The sequence below is a fragment of the Myotis davidii genome, unplaced genomic scaffold, assembly GCF_000327345.1.
Source record: "Myotis davidii unplaced genomic scaffold, ASM32734v1 scaffold228, whole genome shotgun sequence".
Lineage (NCBI taxonomy): Eukaryota > Metazoa > Chordata > Mammalia > Chiroptera > Vespertilionidae > Myotis > Myotis davidii.
Window position 1 is genome coordinate 4258399 of NW_006300104.1, and position 8818 is coordinate 4267216.

Genomic DNA, 8818 nt, shown 5'->3' on the forward strand with positions numbered 1-8818 from the left:
ACATACTTAGGAGATGGAATATGTGTTGCTGAATTGCTGTCCAGAAAGGTTGTTGCTACCAGCAGTAAGAGAGTGCTACTTATTAACAACGGTGTTTCACACTATTGCCTCTTTGTTCTTTAAGAACAAAAATTACAAAAACGGGGGTAAGTACTTTTGTTGGTTACACTAACAAAGACCTACATAATTTTCTTTATACCTCACAGCACGGGCGCCAGGACCAACGATCACCAGCTGCCCAAGTACCAAAAAATTATGCTTCCGAAATCTCTTGATGTCGATTCCGCACGTAGAGCAATCAGGCTGCTCTACGTGTGCCACTCACGACAGAAGCCCTTTTTGCCTCATGAGCCCGAAAGCAGGGACGCAGTGTTAGCGAACCCCTATTTTGATAAAAGTGAAAAAAAAAAGCTGCTTACAAATTCCTATTCTATGCTTCAGAAATTGAGGAGGAAATTTCTAGTCAAAGACATTCAGATTTGCTTTTTTATTTTTATTTAAAAGCAAAGGCAGAAACTTAGTCGATATGCAAATACCGCAGTGCTTGCTGGGAAGGTGACCTGGGCACAGAGGAAGGGGCGGGGAAGACCCGTTGCGGAGGGAGAAGGGGAACGGAGCGCTCTTCGCTGCAGTGGGCGGGGCCGCTCCTGTCCTCCGCTGTGTGGGAAAACCCGCTTCTCGGGGGCTATAGGTACCCATCTGGGAAAACACAAATCCTACCCTTATTAAAACTGAAAAAGCACAAACGTGCGCTAGCCCCAGCAAGCGAGCCCCAAAGGCACGTGATCATCGTAAGAGCGAAAAACGGAGCAGCCTAACCTTCCTCATGACAACGGATTAGCAGAATGTGGTGTTTCTATGTGGTGTGACCTTCCAAGGAGTTAAACATCAAGAACACTGACGGTTAGAGCATCCTCCTGTACACAAAAGCTTGTGGGTTCCATTCCAGATCAGGGCATATACCTAGATTGCGGTTTGATCCCCGATGGGCAGGTAAGAGAGGCAACATGTCCATCTCTCTCTCTAGCTCCCCCTTCCGCTCTCTAAAATCATTAAAAAAAAAAAAATCCTCAGGGGAGGACTTAAAAAAAACCACACTGATGAGAGGTGCAGAATAAGGCACAGCATGACAGAAAGGGAAAAAAAGCAATACTGGACTTGGAATGTTGAAGTAGATCTTTATCAACAGATATAAAAATAGTGGAAAAGGTGTTGAATAGAGTATCAGGTACTTCATGGTACCATTAATGTAATAAAGAGCACACACGTGTATACATAAGTGTTATATGTTTTCTATGGCCCCAGGCTTGTGTATTTTTAAAAAAAAAAGATCTGGAAGAACAAACATCAGTGATTACCCCTGAGAAGGAAAGAGGAGACTCAGGATGGGGGCCAATGGCACACGAGACTTTAGATTGACCTGTAATGTTCCAACTTTTAAAAGCATAATGGATTATTATAATGTAATTAAAATATTTTAAAAATATAATCCTTGCTTTATTTTCCCTGCATATTTCATTTTTGGAAGTTAGATTTATTGAGGTATAATTTACGTACAGTAAATTCATTTTTAAAAAAATATATTTTATTGATTTCTTGCAGAGAGGAAGGGAGAGGGATAGAGAGTTAGAAACATCAATCAGCTGCCTCCTGCACACCCACCACTGGGGATGTGCCCACACCAAGGTACACACTGTGTCTCTGGTCCTTAGGTGCTCCCCCGCCGCCCTCCCCCCCCACACACACACACACGGGGTCCAACAGGATCCCTACGGGTCCTGCCGCCCCGGGTGATCATCCCGGTCCTGCTATCACTACAAAGGCACCATCCAAAAATGGCGACCTCACCCATAAGAGGGCGTCGATTACCGGTCACGGGAGCGATATATACGACAGGCGGAGTCTGCTAGAAACAACTAGGGCAGGGTCCCTAACGCTCCCGGAAGGCGCTGAGCCTGTCCAGGCTGCCAGCCTCCACCACCGGGAAAAAGCCGAGGCGGCGGGACTCATCCACCGCCCCGCACCGCGACCACGTGTCCCAGGCCTGTCTGCGCCTGCGCAGCTCAGGCGCGCGCCCGCCGGCCGGAAGAGCCGCGCGTTTCCGGGTTGGAGGCGGGGAGCGGTGCCGGAAGTACTGGGGAGGGCCGAGCAGTCGGACCGGCTGCCGAGACGATCGCTTCACTGGGGCAGTCTCCGCATATCATGGGGAGATAGACCTGCTGCCTGTGAGTCTTGGGCCCTGGCAGTGGAGGAAGAAGAGCGGGAGGAGGGAGTCAGCACCCGGACCCACAGTGGGTCAGTGTCTGAAGAGGCAGATTGTGGCGGAGACGGGACTGTGAGGAATCATGCTCTTGGGACGGGACTGAGGGGATCGGGGACCGGAGAAGAGGCGGCTGTAGGGACCCAGGCTCCAGGCGGGACTCAGGGAACCGGGGGCAGATGCGAGTTCTCCGGCGCCTGAGGGAAAGCGGTCTCAGAGGGACAGGATTGTGAGGACCCGCGCTCCTCAGAGGAGAGCGGAGCCGGGCGTGCGGACCCGGGCTCCTGAGGTAAAAGCGGAGCTGGGAGGACTTGGACTCCTGCGAGGCAGAAGCGGGACAGGGAAGACCCATGCGCCCGAGGACTCAGCAGCAGAGCAGCGAAGACTTAGGTCGTTGAGGGGCGGAAAAAGTAAGAGAACATTTGGGTTTGGGAGGAACAGGAGCGGTCAGCGAAGACGGGCTTCCCCGGGTGCAGGATCAGGGCTTGGAGGCTCCGAAGTAGCGGAGGGAACGCAACTGTGAGGACCCGAACTTGTGGAAGCGGAGAGGCTCGGGGGCCCTGGCCGTAGGAACAGCCTCTCCGGGAAAGGGGGAGAGTTTGGAGGAGATGTAGGCATCCATTCCCCGCCCCTCAGGTTCTCTGAACCCAGAGCGGTGAAGGATGTGTTGGTGGGAAGACGACGCCTTCGCTCTGCCTCCTTGGCTTTTGCCAGGCTTTTCTCGTATCAGATACTTAATCTAGGAAGCCCGCATGCAAGCATCTTCGTTCTCTGCATCATTCTTGCGAAAGTCTGATGTGAAGTTGAAGCAGTTTGAACTCGGTGATATACTTGACAAGTGCTTTAAATTCCATTCCACTCAACCCTGACCTCAGAGATGGAAGGGCCCGAAAGATCACCTTTAAAAAAAAAAAAAAATTCCCATTTGACATGTAAAGAGGGCTGAGAATCACAGCGGAGCAGTTTTGAGTAGATCACGATGTTGGAGCAGCACCCCACCGTGCATAGCAGATAGGAAATGCTTGGTTAATATCCCTAGAAAACATGCTTCTGGAATCCGCTCTGACTTCAGACCCTCGGGGGGGAATTTTCCCGGATTCTTACTACTTTATTTGTAGTCTTGTTACTGTGTTGACATTGATACAGTGAATGTCACTACCAGTTCAGACACCTTTAAATGAAGCTCATCCCTCCCCCCAGAATATGTAGAAAGCCATTTAGGAAGTTGCAGATCCACAAGCTGCACCCTGTATTTTTAGCATAAGCACTCGCCGGAGATGGCTGCTTTTAGGGAAGGTTGGCGGGGAGACTTGGACCAGTCTCTCCTCTCTTCTTCAACAGTGTCTTGGACTGAAACCTGCTCAGGCTAACCAGGCACCATCATAAAAGCACCTTCAAGGATTATACCATTTAATTACCACTTACAGCCCCACATGTAAGATACTGTTCGTCCCCATTGTACAGAGAAGGAAATTGGTTCAGAGAGGTTAAGTACCTTGCCTGAAATCACAAGGACTCAGTGGTCCAGCCCCAGTCAAACCCAGTTATGTGTTTGACTAAAAATTTTTTCTACTTTTCTAAGTGGATTCCTCTTCGTGTCTGAGTTTGCCCATCAGCAAAATAGAAGGAATAGTTATACAAAGCTTATCATCGAACGAAAGCACCCTTCCTCCTTAAGACTCAGCATCCAGTACTATAACTTATTAGGGTACTTATGTAGTGTGGTATTTAAGATTGAAATCCCTGTGTTTTAATTTGTATTATTTTTATCCTTTTAAAATTTGTGGGCTTTTAAAGAAGCATAGATATTCAAGGTAGAAAAACAGGACCTGTTTTTTGGGAGGCCAACAAAGGCCAATTTGAAACAAGGGCTTAAACCGGGTTAACTTTACAATTGTAACATGAACTAGATGATTGGGGAAATTGGGCTAACTTAGTTGAAACTATTTTTTTCCCAGTGAGTTAGCCTGTGCTATTTGCAAGCGCCTATACTGTATGTCAGTGATCAAAACTTACACCAGATTATAACATTAATCATAATAAAAGGCTAATATGCAAAGGGACTGAACAGCAGAACGACCAGTCGCTATGACATGCACTGTCCACCAGGGGGCAGACGCTCAACGCAGGAGCTGCCCCCTGGTGGTCAGTGCACTTCCACAGGGGGAGCGCTGCTCAGCCAGAAGCCAGGCTCACTGCTGGCGAGTGCAGTAGCGGTGGCAGCAGCGCTAAGAATGTCCGACTGACAGCTTAGGCTTGCTCCCTGAGGGCTTCTGGACGAGATGGCGCAGGCTGGGCTGAGGAACCCCCCACCCCCCTGCATGAATTTCGTGCACGGGGCCTCTAGTAAGATTAATAAGCATGCCCATACCACCATTTCAAGGTACTTAATGGTTTAATGATAATTTATTACTGAATTAATATCCTCATCTGCATTTAAAAAATGTACTTATTTCACTCACTGGTGGCTCTAGTATTGATTGAGTTATTATAATAGGATTTCAAAGTACCTGATCAGAAAATCATTGTGTTAGTGCAGATATGAACATGGAACATATTACTTTTGACCAGAGGTCTTTGTGGAAAACCCCAAAAAACTTTGGAGGCGACATAGCAACAGTACTTACAGTCTGTACAATGAAACAGATGTGTTGGAGGCAGAAGACAAACTTTGAACTCTGTACATATGAGCTTAATTTAAAATCTTACACACTAATTGTTAGAGCTAGAATGGACTTTAGAATTTGCCTGTAGAAACTCTGGTCACAGGGAGCTCAACTCAGTGGCAGAAGTAGTATGGTAGCACCTCCTGTAAGTTTGTAACCATTTGCCACTACTGATTTATTTCAATCCACTTCCTTTTTCTAATGTCTATAGTCATAAAATAGTTATAAGATGCCTTTTAGTTTTAACACTCTGATCTTTATAACTAACATTTAGAAGATGAGAGCATATATTAGCAAACATGTTTAAAACATATTTTTTGTACCACACACTTTAACTGCTTTAGATACATAAATTTAGTGAATTCTCACAACAATCCCATAAGGTATACTTTATTATTCATTCCACTTTAGAGATGAGGAAATTGAAGCAGAAAGAGATTAGGTAAATTGCTCAAGGACATAAGGTTAGTATGTGTCAGAATTGGTACTTGAACCCAGACACGGTCATCAGAGTCCATGCCCTTGACCACTGTACTGTACTGCCTTTGTATTAAGTCAAAATCACCTAAATAGGATCAAACTAGTCCAAAAACTGGTGAGGGAAAACCTATATTTCTCTTGCTCTCCAGTCTCACAGACTGCAATTAATTGATTCCTTTTGGTTCATTTAGGCTGGGAAATCTGAGCTCTTTTGGTTACATCCAGAAGCCAGTGAGGAAATAAACAACCAAGTAGAAAACCCAGTCATTAAGTCAAGTCATGCACCACAGTGATAGGGCTTTTATGCTATCCAGCTGATAGTCCCCTTGTCTCTGTATTTTGTTTAAATAATAACTTTCTAAACAGTTCAAAGGTAAAAGGGTGTTAAACCCAATTTGGCCTTCTATTCTCCTATTTTCTTCATTAAAAAAAAAAATCTATTAATGGAACAGATGCAGAGAGAAGGCTAGGTCTTTTTTTCCCCCCCATGAGAAGGCCAGGTCTTGTGACTACTGCAAAGTCAACACTGGTTTCCTACCTTCTGAAAAATCAGATCCTTTTATTAGAATAATAGCATTGCAATTGGATTTCTGTTTAAGGAACAAAGTTGCTAAAAGCAAAAGTAGGGCTTTCGATCCTTAGTCGATTAACAACAGTTTAAATGTGATGGGTTACTCGCAGCCATAGAATCTTGTTTTGATAAAATTATTAACTGCTTTTCAAAGTAGATTACTGGGGCATGGACTTTCTGGACTTTGTGAATCCCATAGCATGTGATTTCCACATAATAGGTGCTAGTATGGGTTTACTATTATAATGGTTCTCTCAAACTTTCCCAGAGTTAATGCCTGTTTTTACACAGCAGTACATCCCTATCTCTTGGCAGTTTAAGGACGTGAGAGTTACAAATTTGAGTAGCCCAGAGGCAACCATGGTACATTACATAATGGAATTCAGATTATTATTGGTCACTTCATTCCATTATACTTGGTCAACCTCATCCACATTGGACTTGAAAGTTGTCAGTAAACAGATCATTTGGGGAGCCATTGACCATTGTGATCAGGTTGTGATACTTTGTTTTTTAAATTTATGTACCACAAAATTCTCCCTTTGGTACCATAGCACTCTGGTTACTTCTCAATTCCACCCCACCCCCCACAAAGTTTCCCTCATGCAAAATTTCCCTTTGTAGATAAATCTCCCACCCAAACCCCTGGCAACAACTGATCTGCTCTCCATCCATATAGCTTTGCCTTTTCCAGAGTGTCAGTATTACCTGTTTCTTCAGAGGAAATAAACCAAATAATAATCTTTTTGAATCTTTCTCATAGATAACATATATGCACATAGTACAGAATTTAGGGTATACCATGAAAAGTAAGTCTTCTCCCACTTTGGTCCCATAGGCCACCCAGATACTACCATTCCTCCACCTCCCCAAGCAACCACTTTTATCCATTCTTATGTATCTTTCCAGGAATAATTTATGAATTGACAATTGTGTGTCTCTATGTTTTAGTAAATGATAGCAAATTATTCTCACTATTCTATACCTTGCATTCTCACTGAACAATGTTTATTGGGGATAATTTCATGAGTCCTCTCATTTATTTTTTAAGTTCTTACTATTATAGTTTTTTGTTTTTTAATTGATTTCAGAGAGGAAGGGAGAGGGAGAGAGAGATTGAAACATCAATGATGAGAGAGAATCATTGATCGGTTGCCTCTTGCATATCCCCTACTGGGGATTGAGCGCGCAACCTGGGCATGTGCCCCTGACCAGAATCGAACCTGAGACCCTGTAGTCCACAGGCTGATGCTCCATTCACTGAGCCAAACCGACTTGGGCTCATTTTTTAAATATATTTTTATTGATTTCAGAGAAGAAGGGAGAGGGAAAGACAGATAGAAACTTCAGTGATGACAGAGAATCATTGATCGCCTTCCTCCTGCATGCCTCCCACTAGGGACCGAGCCCGCAACCCAGGCACTGGGATTCGAACCATGACCTCCTGGTTCATAGTTCTACGCTCAACCACTGAGTCAGGCCAGCATTTAGATTTTTATGTAATTGAACATATCAGTAATTTATTTTATGGCTCCTGAGTTTTTGGTTATCTTAAAACTCTGAGGTATCTGTAGATACTCTTGAGAATATTTTTTTCTAATTTTAAAAAGTGAGGTAATTTTAGATTTATATGCAGTTGCAAGAAATAATTCAGAGAAATCCCTTGTACACTTTGCCCAGTTTTTCCCAATGGTAACATTTTGCAAAACTATTACGTAATATGACAACCGGATATTGACATTGATACAACCTACCAATTTTACTCAGATTTCCCCAGTTTCAGTTATACACTTTTGTGTGTGTGTGTATGTGCATTATCTCATATAATTTAATCACTCTTCATTTATTCATCATTATAGTCAAGATACTGAGCAATTCCATTACAACAAAGGTCTCTGGTATTGCCCTTTTATAACCATTCCCACTTCCCTCTCATCCCGCCTCTGACAACCTCACTAATCTGTCCTCTTTCTAAAATTTTGTCATTTCAAAAATGTTCTATATAAATTGAAACAATTTGTAGTCTTTTTTTATTGGTTTTTGCTCTGCGTAATTCTCTGGAGGTTTATCCAAGTTGTGTATATAAATAGTAGTTTAGTTCTTTTTTTTTAAATATATTTTTATTGATTTCAGAGAAGGGAGAGGGAAGGAGAGTTAGAGCATCAATGAGGAGAGAGAATCATTGATCAGCTGCCTCTTGCACGCCTCCTTTTGGAGATCAAGCCCACAGCAACCCAGGCATGTGTCCTGACTGGGAATCTAACCATGACCTCCTGGTTCATAGGAAGACATTCAACCACTGAGCCACCCCAGCCTGGCTAGTTTGGTTCTTTTTATTGCTAAGTAATATTCTATGGCATGATGTACCACAGTTGGTTTAACCATTTGCCTGTTGAGAGACGTGAGCTGATTTCAGTTTTTGGCTATTACAAATAAAGCTACTAGGAACATTCATATACAAGTTTTTGTGTGAACATAAGTTTTCACTTCTCTAGGATAAGTGCCTAGGATTGCAGTTGCTTAGTCATATGGTAGTTGCATGTTTAGTTTTTTAAAAATAAACTTTATTAAGGTATAATTTGCATATTATAAAATGTAGGCATTGTAAATTTATGGTTCTATGAATTTCAATAAATGTATGCAGCTATGTAAGTGTCACCCCACTCAAGATATAGAACTTTGCCGAAACCGGTTTGGCTCAGTGGATAGAGCGTCGGCCTGTGGACTAAAAGGTCCCAGGTTCGATTCCGGTCAAGGGCATGTACCTTGGATGTGGGCATATCCCCAGTAGGAGGAGTGCAGGAGGCAGCGGACAGATGTTTCTAACTCTCTATCCCTCAC

The 8818-nt window shown here is 43.6% G+C and overlaps 1 protein-coding gene across 3 annotated transcripts in view; it reads left to right on the plus strand.

Moving 5' to 3' along the window:
- Window positions 1-2120: 2120 nt before the first annotated feature.
- The window catches only part of TAF12 (TATA-box binding protein associated factor 12), a 20398-nt gene continuing 13700 nt past the window's right edge, over window positions 2121-8818 (plus strand). The window contains exon 1 of one of the 3 annotated variants that reach the window (XM_006776503.2): window positions 2121-2225. The gene's annotated coding sequence lies outside the window, so the exon portion shown is untranslated. The other 2 variants (XM_015572314.1, XM_015572315.1) reach the window with 2 other exon arrangements.